The sequence below is a fragment of the Charadrius vociferus genome, unplaced genomic scaffold, assembly GCF_000708025.1.
Source record: "Charadrius vociferus isolate BGI_N301 unplaced genomic scaffold, ASM70802v2 scaffold793, whole genome shotgun sequence".
Lineage (NCBI taxonomy): Eukaryota > Metazoa > Chordata > Aves > Charadriiformes > Charadriidae > Charadrius > Charadrius vociferus.
In genome coordinates, this window is record NW_009647833.1 from 541,009 (window position 1) to 554,136 (window position 13,128).

The window sequence follows — 13,128 nt, forward strand, 5'->3', positions numbered from 1 at the left end:
GATATCTTCATTTTACAATGGCGAATCTGACTTTCCATTCAAGGGTGGAACATGGAAATCCCAAGTCCTGTCTCTCCTCTATGCCTCTTTTCTAAGAGATCACATCATGAACACACAAAAAACAACAGGGCCAGAAATTATCTTGACAATACTTGACAAATTACGTTAAACACAGTAGCTGAGTTTATGCTCTTTGTGGCTTAAAAGATGCATTCAAATGTCTGTCTTGATAGACTGATGGGATAACATGCCTCTGCTGAGCTATGTCTGGGTAGAAATTTGGGGGAACGTCTCACTTTCCAACCTTGTACTGACATCACAGGGGACTGCACCAGCGTGACATTCACTATACACAATCGATTCACAAGGAGAACCGTTCCCACAAATGACAAGGAGAGATTTACACTCAAATGCTGTGGAGAGAAGAACTGGGGGAGTAGTTGTAGCAACATAAGCTTAAACCAAACAGTTTTCCTTTTATAGTTCACCTTCCGCTTTCTATATGGGTCTATTTACAGCAGGAAATGCTGCAAATTGTAGCATCTTTAAGGAGTAAAAAGCAGAAAAAAAATTAAAACCTGGAGAGGTAAAAAACCATACAAACTTCCTACTACCGAATACTAAAGAAATGTGCGGGGGGGGAATAGCACTTTCAGGCCATGTCAGGATATTAAGGCATCTGAAACTGGCTCCCTCACATGTCAGACTGTAGGAATGAGCCACAGTATCCAAACTGTCAAGCCGGCTCAAGTGACGGGGATCTCTGTGCTTCCCCACTCCCCCTTCCTCGGCTTAGTTTCCCCACCTCTCCCAGTTCAGGGGCTTACTTAAAAATCTGCACTCTGGTTTTACTGAGACGGTGTTATTGAAGATGCCACATGTCGCAGGAGTGACCATGCTCAAAAGATGAAGAATATGGCTTTTGCTTTGGGTAAAGCAGGTCCTGAGCCTGCGTAACATACAGCTTGCCTGCAGTATGCATCTATATATAGCTCTTTTTGCGCACAAAGGCTATATGAATTGATTCTGAACAAGCTGAGGATTTCAAACAAGTCTGCAGTGCTGTAGCCTCTCTCCCATCCTGAAAGGTACAGTGAATTATTTAAAACTTGGAAAACGTCCTAAAATTATTTCCAGCACCGTTTAAAAACAAATCTGTGTACGTATTCCAATCACTGTTACAAGGTCAACTGAAATAAGAGCTGTCACCTTTTATAGCTGTGACTTTACAAAGTAAATCTTGCAAGATTAAAGACATTGCTTCTCTACTGTGGGCTTCTCAATACAACTCAAACTCTACCTGCCTATTCACCAAAAACTGGGGCTTTGTTTACGCAAAAGAATCAGCCTTTACTTAAAATCTTATTTGTTCCATTTTATTTTGTATGGGCAATGTTGGATTAACACAATCGATTTGTCCACCTCAGAGGCAATACAGCTGCCCCCAATCTACTGCAGCTCACACAAGAATAATCCAACACCTCTTCTTGCTCTCTACCCCCCCTTCTCAAAGATTGCCATCTTTTCCTGTACGTTTATTATTAAACCTGTGATCTCTTCAGAAGACAGACGAGCTCTAAATATAAGAAAGAATCTGTTACGTAACACCTCAGGAGAGGCGGCAGCGCAGACAACACCGGCCCGAGTGAAATAGAAGTGGAAAGGGGATGAAAATCCGTGTTATTGCCCTGCCTTTGCCCACTGCCTGGACTTAGGTCCGTTTGCATACAGTCAAACATACAGCAGAATATGGAATCACGTAATACATGTGTAAAACTGATTTTTTTTTTATTTCTATGGATGATAAACAAATGCAAACAAGCAGCATTATGGGGAAGTTAATTTGGCATCTGGCAAAAACTTACTCAGATCAGAAGACATCTTCCTCAAACACAACAGGACTTGTTTGAAGCTCCATGAACCAGGATTGTAAATAATACACCAGTGAGGACTGAGTCACCCACAGTGATGAGTAGGCTCAAAGCGTCTTCAAATGGAGCAATGTCACAGTTATAATCAGCAGTTACGAGAGTTACTCAGGAGTCACACTATCAATTACAATGGTAATACATATTCAGGGAGTGATATGCAGACAGAGAGAATATGAAATCAAAACATTAATAAAAAACAAGGAACCTTTGGAGACAAATTATTATCTTCTATATCTACAGTGCTTTATACATTCACAAATGATTTATAATCTAAAAATAAATGATTACTTCTACCAGCACTGACATACAAGCTACTTTGGATGAAAAACAGCAAATTGCAAACCATGGATAGAAACATTACACAACTGTTTAGAACAAACAGTAAAAAATGGACCATGCTAAAAAGAACAGGGGGAATCTATATAGGAATCGAAGTTATCCAAGCTAAAATTTAGCCAGGATAATGTGAATATCGCTTTGATTTTCTACACCTACGATGAGATTTTCAATAAAAGTGAGAATGGTTAGCATCATCTGTCTACCTTGATATCTCATCCCCCAATCTACATCATCCTTCTCTCACCATTCTTTAGCATCATACTGAGCCACTGACTTGAAGGAAAAATACTCAACATCTGTAGCTGACTTACACACACATATATATATGTATATATATACACGTGTGTGTGTTTAAATATGAACAATCACCACAGACTCCTTGGGAAAAGGAAGAAGGAAGATTACTAAAGCAGGTAGAAGATGGAAGGTCACACAAAACCATGTAGCTAACCCGGAAAAAGACATCATTAAAATACTTTGTCAATTAATATTTTGAAAATAAAAAATTCAGTCAGTTCTGCCCCCAAAGCACACAGACAGTACCAGGTGCTCTACCAATGGTAACGGCCTTGAAAAACTCAGAGGCCTCTGAAAGGCACAGTTGGACTAAGGGTAGCAGTAAACTAGAAGAGCAATTATGTAATCACAAAAACCCAAAATCAGGTGGAGGCAATCAAGTGAAGATGAAATCCAAGTATGTTTTCTTAGCTGGAACAGAGAATTGTGAAAAAGTTTAGACAAACCATTAGAAGAGCCATGGCAGTGCAAGAATTTTTAACTGTCAACAAAGCAAAAGAAAATAAATCTGTATTCTAAATCCACACTGAAAAATAGCAATGAATTATTTTTGTTGGATTTAGCTGTAAAAGACTGCTAATAGCATGCAACTGGATCTATCAGAAGTACAGTCAGGCAGCACAAAGATTGCCTCAAGGGCAGATAGTTTTAAAATAAAAATACAGGTGGTGCACCTGCATGAGTGAGCTTTTTAATGATGCATGGAGATGACATAAGAGACACCACTGCAATTGGTTTGATTGAAAATAATATACCAAGAAAATAAAAAAGATTAGGAACACCAGCTGAGCTCAGAGATGACATAGGAAAAGTTACTGTTAAAGCAAGATTTAAGTTACAATAACACAGCGGTAGTAAATTGGAAGATGTAATATGATAGGAGACCGAGCACTGCTCCCAGTTCTGCATCTGACAAATGACACTAATCTCTACACATCCCCTCACCTAGGTGTCAAATAGGTTTATTGCCTTAAAACTTTAGAAGAGTACTGTGACATTTAATTCATTGTAATACCTGGAAACTATGTTTTAATCCTTGGATAGAAGGTGCTGGGAAAGGACAGCATATTACATAATTAAGACTACCCAATAAAATATTATTTTATCTACTTTAGTGAACTCCTCATCTGTCTCTCTCCTGTTTCAGTTCCCATTCACAGCGCTTCATGACTTTCTCATTTCTTTTTCTCAGGTTAGTAGGATGACAGCTGTGGTCACAAAGCAGGACCATTAGTACTGCAGGTGGGACAGACAATTTGCAATTGCTCCCATAATATACAGAGAATATAGAATATAGAATCCTGCTTCACCCATGTAGTCACAAGTATTATTCTGAATCTTAGTCTAAAAAGTACTGTAAAAAGCAGACGGAAAAACTACAGGGGGTACGGAAGAGTAATCTAGGTCCAAATCTTTCCTGAAGTTACCAAGAATGAAAAGTGAGGGGCTTGATTTGGCATGACCTGAAGACCCTCAAAACTTCCAGAAATGCAAATTAAGCACCTTGCATAATTAAATTCAACTATTCCCTTTAGTATGAGCAAAAAGATCCCATCCAAAACCAAGCGTAAAACACTGTGGATTTTTATATATGCAGAAAAAAGGCACGTTCAGTCCTACGCTATCTTTAAGCATTAGATATATATTCATTACCTTTGTTTTTCTATTTCAAAACTAAAAACCTAATTCAAATTGGATTAATAAACTGTAGTAGAATCAAATATGGAGGAATGCAAAGGCAGCAACATGAAGTCCTCAGGGATCAGGGAAATTAAACAAGTACAATATGTTTTAGCTTTGTTATAAAACAATAATGGACTGGTGACAAAAATCTCATCCTTTTATCAAAACTCTATGTTTTCTAATATTCAGCCTGTTCTTTTTGATCAGGGCTGGTTATATAATCATCAGCCATGCCACGTTTTTGCTGAAATCATGCATTTGATTTATAGATTTCTATTAGTCCCGAAGACAGCAAGAAAATCAATTCATTCCCAAATAAAGTACAGCAAGGTGCCTTAGCACTGATACACTTTCCTATGGGCTAGATGGCAGCAAAAGAAAATGCTTATGACAATTATTTTAAAAATAGAGACAGAAGCTCAAGTAACCACAAAACAAAGAAAGGGAAAACAACGCACACCAGAATGCAAATCCCCCTCGCTCTGCCGTTCAAAGCCAAGACAGACCGCACTCCTACCCACAAGGACAGCCCGTGGCAGCAGGTCTGAAACATCCAATAAGGAAAACTGCCAGGGTCCCCTGTTTATAGCTATATATTAATTCTTGATATTTAACATAGCTTGTCAAGAATAATGCAGTATTGCACAATTCTTCATGAGTCTCTTCTGCCTTTTAGCTGTGAGTCACCATTATATTAGGAAAAAGTGAGCTTAATTTAGACAACACAGAAGGATAAATTATATATTTTCTTAAGGTCTCTGATCCAGGGGGCTACATATTTTTTTTTTTATATTTATTTAATGTCTCATTTCTCTCATCTTCCCTTTTTTTAAAACAACAAAAAAACCCCCTATGAAAATGTCATTAATCTTCAGTAGGTGGCATCACACGAAACAATCATATTCCTGGACATGAGGGAATGGGGTTTCTACATTTGATGGAGGACTTGATATCTCTGCTACGCTCCCTCTCCTGCAGGAATGACTTAAAGGAACAAAGCAGTACGCCTTCAGTATTCTTCCTCCTGCAAAATGTATTGCCCCAATCTACCTAGCAAGAAGGAAAATGGAAAAACTGCAAACAAATATTAGCATTTATAGCTATTTCTTAAATACAGATCTTGTCCTGTTAGAAAAAAAAAAAAAGTCTGGTTTGATAGTAAACATCATTTAGGCTGGGGAAAGGAGGAGTGTATGTGCCCTTTTTAGTACATATGTTGAGTTTAATGCGATCCCAATTAAAACAATAGGAAATCTTACTGATTTTAACACCTCAGTGATCAAAGCTTTCCTCTGATGTTTAGGAATGGTTATGAAAGATTTGCGAGGAAAAGAACAATTATGTACAGGAAGACATGTCTGAGTAACTCTTCAGGTTTAGATATCTGCAAAACCTTACCAAAAAAGAAAGAAGTTAATAGAATGATTGAGATTAATTTACATACTTGCTACTACAATAATTAAAGACATCTTTCTTATAATGGGAATGTCTCAGGCATTTCATTCACAAGGGAGATTGACATGCTGATATATTTTACTTCCAAGTTAGAAAGTATTTTTCTTTCATTGCAGCCACTCTCTGGAATTTACTAAAGGGAAATAGTGAGAAAGACTGATAAGAGAAACAGTGAGCAATATTAAGTCAGGACTGCAAATACTTCTGCATCCTATATCCACCACAGCCTTCAGTATGGGGCCAAGATAGTAGAAATAATCAGATATTTGCCCATCTCTATCCTCTCCATCGATTACCTTTGCACTCTCCCTCGTCCCACACTCTAGCCCCGGCATATGCAATGCAAACTGACTCCTCCGGTCACACCTCTGCTTTGTGTTACCCAGGTCTGACGAGCTGATAATTAACAGAGAAGACCTCCCAACATTTTCTTTGGACATCCTTCCAGGACAAACTATTTCCTCCAAAAGGGAGGATGTGATGTGAAAGTGCAGAAAAATACAAGAAATGTGAAATGGTCATGAAATAGAGGAAACTAGAGGAAAAAAAAGTTCTGGCTGTACTACAGGATGTTCCAGTAATCAGTCTATATCTATTTCCTTCAAGGTTTCACTATTGGAAATAAAATGCCTGTTGAAGTACAGTATTTTAAGGAATCTAAAGCAGCGACCAATAAAAAAAAAAAAGCAAGCCGATTTCTCACTACATGTATTTAATATTATGTTGTTCCCTGATGAAACCTTTAGTAAGTGGGAGTACTCAGGGAGATGCTTAGATTTACATAAATTTGAGACTGAAAAAGGCTGTTAGACTAAGTCCATCTCACTGCATGTTCAGGACTGAGTCTTCCAGTGGAAGTTACATCAGCCTCCAGACAGACAGAGTCCTCAGTCTAAGGCAAAATGCATAATTTAACTTCAGAATATGTTCTTAAAGCCACTCTACTGCCCTCTCCTTTATACCATTAGCACAATATTTCAAGGTTATTCATGCATAATATGTAAACTCTAAGTTATGATTTTATCTTGCTTTTACACAAATAAAACATACATAAGCCCATTCTATCATTGTCACATAAATTTTAAATATCACTATGTGCCATTTCTGATAACCTGATTTTTACCCCTCTTGTAAAGGGAACAGGGCACATACCATAGCAACACTCAGCAGTTAATATAATTCAATACAAAACTACACAAAGTTTAAAAAATGGATAGTGTAATGTTTTTTAAAGTTCTGCTGGACTCAATTTGATACACTGCATCATCATACGGTGGAATAGGTAATAAGTACTCATGATTTTTCCCATTATAGCCAGTAAATTCAAACATTAGTAACTCTCTTAAAAGAAACTTCATCTGTTAAAGACCTAGGTGAAGCCTAAGCCACTCACCAGAAGATACCGTGATTCTCAGCTTGGCAAACGCAGAAGAGATTTAAAAGAATCATCCATTTGCTTCTTGGGCATAAAAACCGCCAATGCTCCACGATCAATTTCTGTGTGTAAGAGATCCAGGATGGAAATAGCAAGAAGCATGCCCAACAACGCTTGTTGAAAGGAGTTTACTAAAAGGACAGATAGAAACCAGCAGAACAAAATTCAAACGTGCACCGCAATTTTTACATCAAGACAACTCCTTTGCAAGGGGTATTCTTTCAGCCGTTCCTATATTTTTACTGGTCACAATTAAAATTCCCTTTGGGGGAGGGGGGTAGGGAAGACAATACATTCAGACTTTAAGAGAAATATGTAGGATAAAAGTATGAAGAATTTGGATGCTGCAATAAAAAACAGCAGATGGCTAAAGAGTGAATGCACGCCCCAGTTCACTTCTGGGCCCCTGGTACTATTCCTAAGCCGACGACGTCAGCAGAGCCCCTCCAGTGAATTTCAGCCCTGCCAACACTCAAGGGTCACATATCATCCTACATGTGCTGAAGATGAGATGTCTTACGCAGGCAGCGGTTCCCCACCAAAAGAACAGTCGAGCTGCAGCCAACCTGTACCTAGAGGCACACATCCTGTAATGCATACTGGAGTCAAGGTTAATGTCCATTTTCTCTTTTTTTTTTTCCTTCATCAGATAATAGCTGAACTACTGCAGCAGCAATAAAGATCTTAGTTTTAAAAATGCAAATGTTAGAAGGAAGCAATCAGAGAGCAAAGAGAATGATCAAAAGTTTAGAAAACGTTACCCATGAATAAATGATGACGCATAAGGAAATATGATCATTCACATATGAAACAACAAAGTAGATGACGACATGATATTGTTTTCTGTGTTAAAGAAGAAGGGACAAACATTATTGAAAAAATTAACAGGCGAGATTCAGATTAGGCAGTAAGAAAAACTTTCCACCTGTAACTAAAACTGCCAAGGACTGGAACAGCCTGCAGAAGGAGGTTGCGGGATCTCCGCTGCCAAAAATTTAGAGACGAGGTCAGAGAAGTACCTCTCAGGATACGGATTAGATTCAGCTAGTTCTACCTTGAGGTAGAAAGATGGACTAAACGACCTCCTGAGCTGCTTTCCAGCCCTATTTTCTATGGTTTTGCTATTCTATTAAAAACATGTGAAATTTCCCTTAGCTCTTTTCCTTAAAAGGAAGGAGGGTAATTCAAAAGACACCGTGTCTCCAGAGCATAGCCCTTATTAATTAACCTCATAACGTAACCTGCAGTAACATTGTGCAATGCTGTGTACCCCCTCCAGTGCCTGTCCTACATAACGGTGTCTTCTGGCGACAGAATTTAGAGCTTGATCACAAAGATACTGGTGTGTCCTAACTCTCTCTGAAATCAATGGGAATTGAGGTAACTAATTAAGAACTGTAATCAGGCCCTTAGTCCAAAGCAACAGCAAGGCATGCTTTTAGAATCAGAGTAGTTACCTAATCGTTCAAACCAGGCACCGAATAATATATTGCCTGCCTGTGAACAATGCATCTTTTTTCTCAGGTCCAGAGCCCGCTCTGTCTCACATTTCCATGGAACACCTAAGGAAATAGAAGCCAACCCTCTATCGAAGCAAAATCTACCAGGCACTGACACTGGTGCTAAAATTTTATGGTTGCTCCTCAGTCAGGGCTGCTCATTTATGGCTGTAAAAAGACCCACGACTGTGCAGAACTACCCCTTTTACACCTGTTTGTGAAAAATGATTCTGTCCTGATACCAGTTCTTCTAAGACTTCTCTGTCCTGTTTAAAAAAAAAATAAAATAAAAAAAATCATTTTCCTAGGGAATCGTCTCCCATGTCGGCAGACCTTTAGGTACATTATAGTGGCAGCCTCTTGCTTGAGCAACACCCTTTGCTTATCCGCTGTTCTCATCCCAGCTGGTAATAATCAGAACTGAGAGACTTAATTACTGTACCTTTCAATAAGGCTTTAATTTTATTTTCGTTCTTTCTACTGCAAATGCCCATGAATCAGAGGGTCACTTTAAGCACAGAATTCAATTTAATTATACTCACAGGCATTTTTATCATTAAACAGGTCAACTTATTAAAAAAAAAAGTCTTGATTATGAATAATGGAAAGCCTGGCAGGCAATCCAGAAGAGTTTCACTCTGAAAGCTCTCACATCCATTTGTTTAAATTTGTTTACTAAACACTCGGCAAGGTCCCACTGAACGAACATGACAGCATTAACTGAAACTACAACTAATATTTAATTATAAGTGGATTTTAATACTGACTTATTGACTGTTTTCATGGGAATATTTACCAGTATTTGTAAACTGAACTATTATCTGCTGATAAAAGCAGGGAATGAGAAAAACAACACAAAAGGTCATTGACTGAGAACATCACTGTATTCCTGAACTGAATCTGGCAAAATCCTTCCCAAGTTACAGAATTACTTTATACAATCAGGCCCATTCTTCAGATAAGATAGGATTCTTTTTCACACAGGACACTGTTTTAATTACACGCCAGGGAGGAGGTCTCTGATGGACTATCCTCACGTGAACTAGATCTCAATCCAAAAATCCATGCTGTTCATGGAAGGCTTGATGTGCAAGGTACCAGATAGTAAAAAATTCTGGAGAAACAATATTTCAGATAGCAGAGAACAGAAGAGGTCTCCTGGAAAGATATTTTCATGCTTAAGTACTACACCTCAGTACTTCGCTTGGATCTTTTCAAAGGGATCCTTCTGCCTATTTTTGCTACATTTGGTACACAACTACATGTAACATGATTTCTATATGTTATTTAGAAGGCTAAGAAGTCAAATAACTATACATACTGTGTATTTCAATATCCCTTTCCTTTATGCTCCACATTTTCATTAACTTCTTGTTTTCTAATAGCTCAACAGGCCTAGAACTTACTTATCTATTTATTTAACAGTATGGTCAACACTAATTTGAAAACTAGCTGTTATTTTTAACCACTTCTATGAATATAAAGGCATCGGTTCAGTTATTTGAAGCTGAAGTCTTAAAAAGATAATTACAGAACAAGGATACAATGCAAGAAGTGAAAGTTTTTACTGATTTCAATTACGAAAATTGTTTATGTTCATCTTTCTGTTCTTATGACACAGAAAAGAAATCAAATTGCAGCAACAAAAAGCTATTACAAATAATTATCTTAAAGGAGCCTGACTGCAAAGCCATTTCTTCTCTGTACTTGAAGACTATATGGAACACTTTTCTAATTCATCCAGGCTTCCTTTACAATACTGACAATAGATAACCACTAACACACAGATCTCCAAAATGGAAAAATTAGAAGCAATTTCTGTTCCTGGAAAAAAAAATCCATTTTCCTGATGCATTAAGGTGCCAGGTATAATAAGAGCAGTAGCTTTCAGAATCCAGAAAGACAATGTGGTATAACCATGACCCTGAATTTTCAAGTTTCATTTTCAATTTCCTTTTCTACATCGAGGTAAACATTACACAGTTACAGCATTACAAAATTGTCAGAACTGCAGACACTTATGCAAAAACATGACCATATGGATTTTGTTTGACATAAATTGTTGTTTATCATCCAAGTGGTAGCTGATTTTGGAGGTTCATAGGTGTTTGGATTTTAAGAGAGAGAACTGATGCAACTTACTCTTTCTACAAATACAAAAGTTTATTCAAACAAGGATATATCCAATCACACAGATGTCATCCTCGAATCAGTTGCAATGAGCCCACATCTGATGTTACTTCCATTGCAACTCCTATCTCACGTCCTCAGATGTCTCCTCTCACAGCTATGTAACATTCCCCTTCAGCTGATATGGTTACTATCCTGTCCAGACTGGAAAGAGCAGCAGATTTGCTTGTAATAGGTTCATCTACTGCTCTCTGGCGATCTATTTTTGCTCAGATGATTCAACTTAATATGTTCCTACAGTGTACAAGGCTCACCTAAGTTCTTTTAAGTTACGACCTAAGGAATAACATTACTTTTATTAGTCATAAAAATTTCCAAGACCAAGTTTCATATGGAAACAAACCTGAAGCCCAATGAAAAAAGAAAAAAAACAACAATAAAAACAGACAAACTTGCTTCCGCGATATAAGTTACACTGAAATGGCACTAAAATATACTTAATAGTCTCCAGTTAGGTCTCTTTGCTTACACTAATTTTCCAGCTATTAGACATTTGTTCATTGTATGTTTGGATGCAATTGCAGAGACATTTCAAATTATAACTTAGAATTACAAAAAAAAAAAAGGCTCCTTATACTTCCCAGAAATTGAAAGATTGGAATTATTTAATCAGCCCAAGTGAGAATGAATTTGCAAACTTAGCTGCACATGAATTACCTTTACTGCAATCAATGGGTACCTTAGATTTAACCCTGAATTATTTTAGAACCACATTTTTAACAGCAAAATTGCTTTCAAGCAAATCAAGGTTCCTTTGAAGGTTCTCAAAGATAATATGACACTTTGCTATCCACAGGTTTTGACCACTCTTGGAGATAGAACATCTAAGGAATGTTTTGATACCTATCCATCGCTCCATTCCTTGTCTCAGTTACAGTGGTCCAGCGCTTGAATATTTAACTGGAATTCTCTATAAGAATTTGTCATTTTTCTGTTACCATTTTTACAAATTCCTGAGGTAGCTTCATAAATAAGGTCATCGCAAAGAAATTACACCGTGCATGAACAAAACAGAACACTACTTGGTTCTGCTTCCTCACCCTCCTTGCATAGTGCTCTACTTCTGCATCTGCCCCCATGCAACTCTTCTGCTCATGCATTGTTCCTTCTGCAACTCCATGTATTCATTTGCCAAGTGACAGTGACTTGAATCCTAATCACGTCTTCTCTGTCACTCAGCACTTCCGAGGACAGTATTCCTGTCACCTCCATGCTAGTGAGCGAGCATACAAAGTAAAGCAGCTCGGAGGCACAATACAAAGGCTGAAGAGGATAAAGGAGCAGCAAAAGCAAAGCACAACGGATGGTGAGAACAGCGACTGGAAATGAAGGACTTACTTAACCCCCAGCCCTCAATGGCAATGCTTTTACTCCGGTCCCCCATGAACGTACAGAAATAAATGGATACGCAATAGAAGACTCAGTATCTGGACTGTCATTTCTTGTATTCCAGTGGAATTTCAAATGATGGCTACTGCACATAGCAGAAAATGCTCCCTGACCCAAAGAACCTGCAATTTAAATATTTAAATTGTCAGTCAAAGGGAGAGGAAAGAAGGGCAGGAGAAGTTAAGTATTAATTGCATGAAAAGGATAATGATTTGCCACTCAGGTTAGTTCCACAGTTTGGGAGGTAGATTTCTATTTAAATATTGTTTATATTATTATGAAATTAGGACAGATAACAAAACACAAGAAACGTAGGGCAAAAAAGGGAGACAGAGCAACTTTCAGAGGCCTAAAACATATCAAAATCATGGCAAAAATAAGAAGCACTCAGAACGACAAGCTTTTCTAATGAAGTATTAGTTTTGCTGTCACATATGTCAATCCCCTAAACTTAGGGAAAGGAACATGGGGCAATACCCAGAATACAAATTGCTCTCAATGCAAAAGCAGCTGCAAAACAAAGAATGAGCTGATTTGACACTTGGTAAGGAAATCCATTAATCATAGGAGAAATATTTATTTTTTCAAGTCAGAATACTAGTCCTGAAAATGAAGTATCTGCATAAATGCCTCATCATATTTCCAGACTTTCAGCCACAACACAACTATTTCCATGAAAAATGCGATTATACAATTTCATAGGTATGTTAACAGTTAGTGTATAATTTAAGAGACGTCCCACATCAGGAGACCTACGAAACGCTATACAGGTAACAGGAAGCATATTTCAAACTGACATCAGACCACTTATTTTTAAAAAAGTTAGATGGTGGTTAGAGCATACAAAAGTGGTAGATATAACCCGTAAATTGGAATTAATTACATATGCATGATTTCTTCATATTAAATC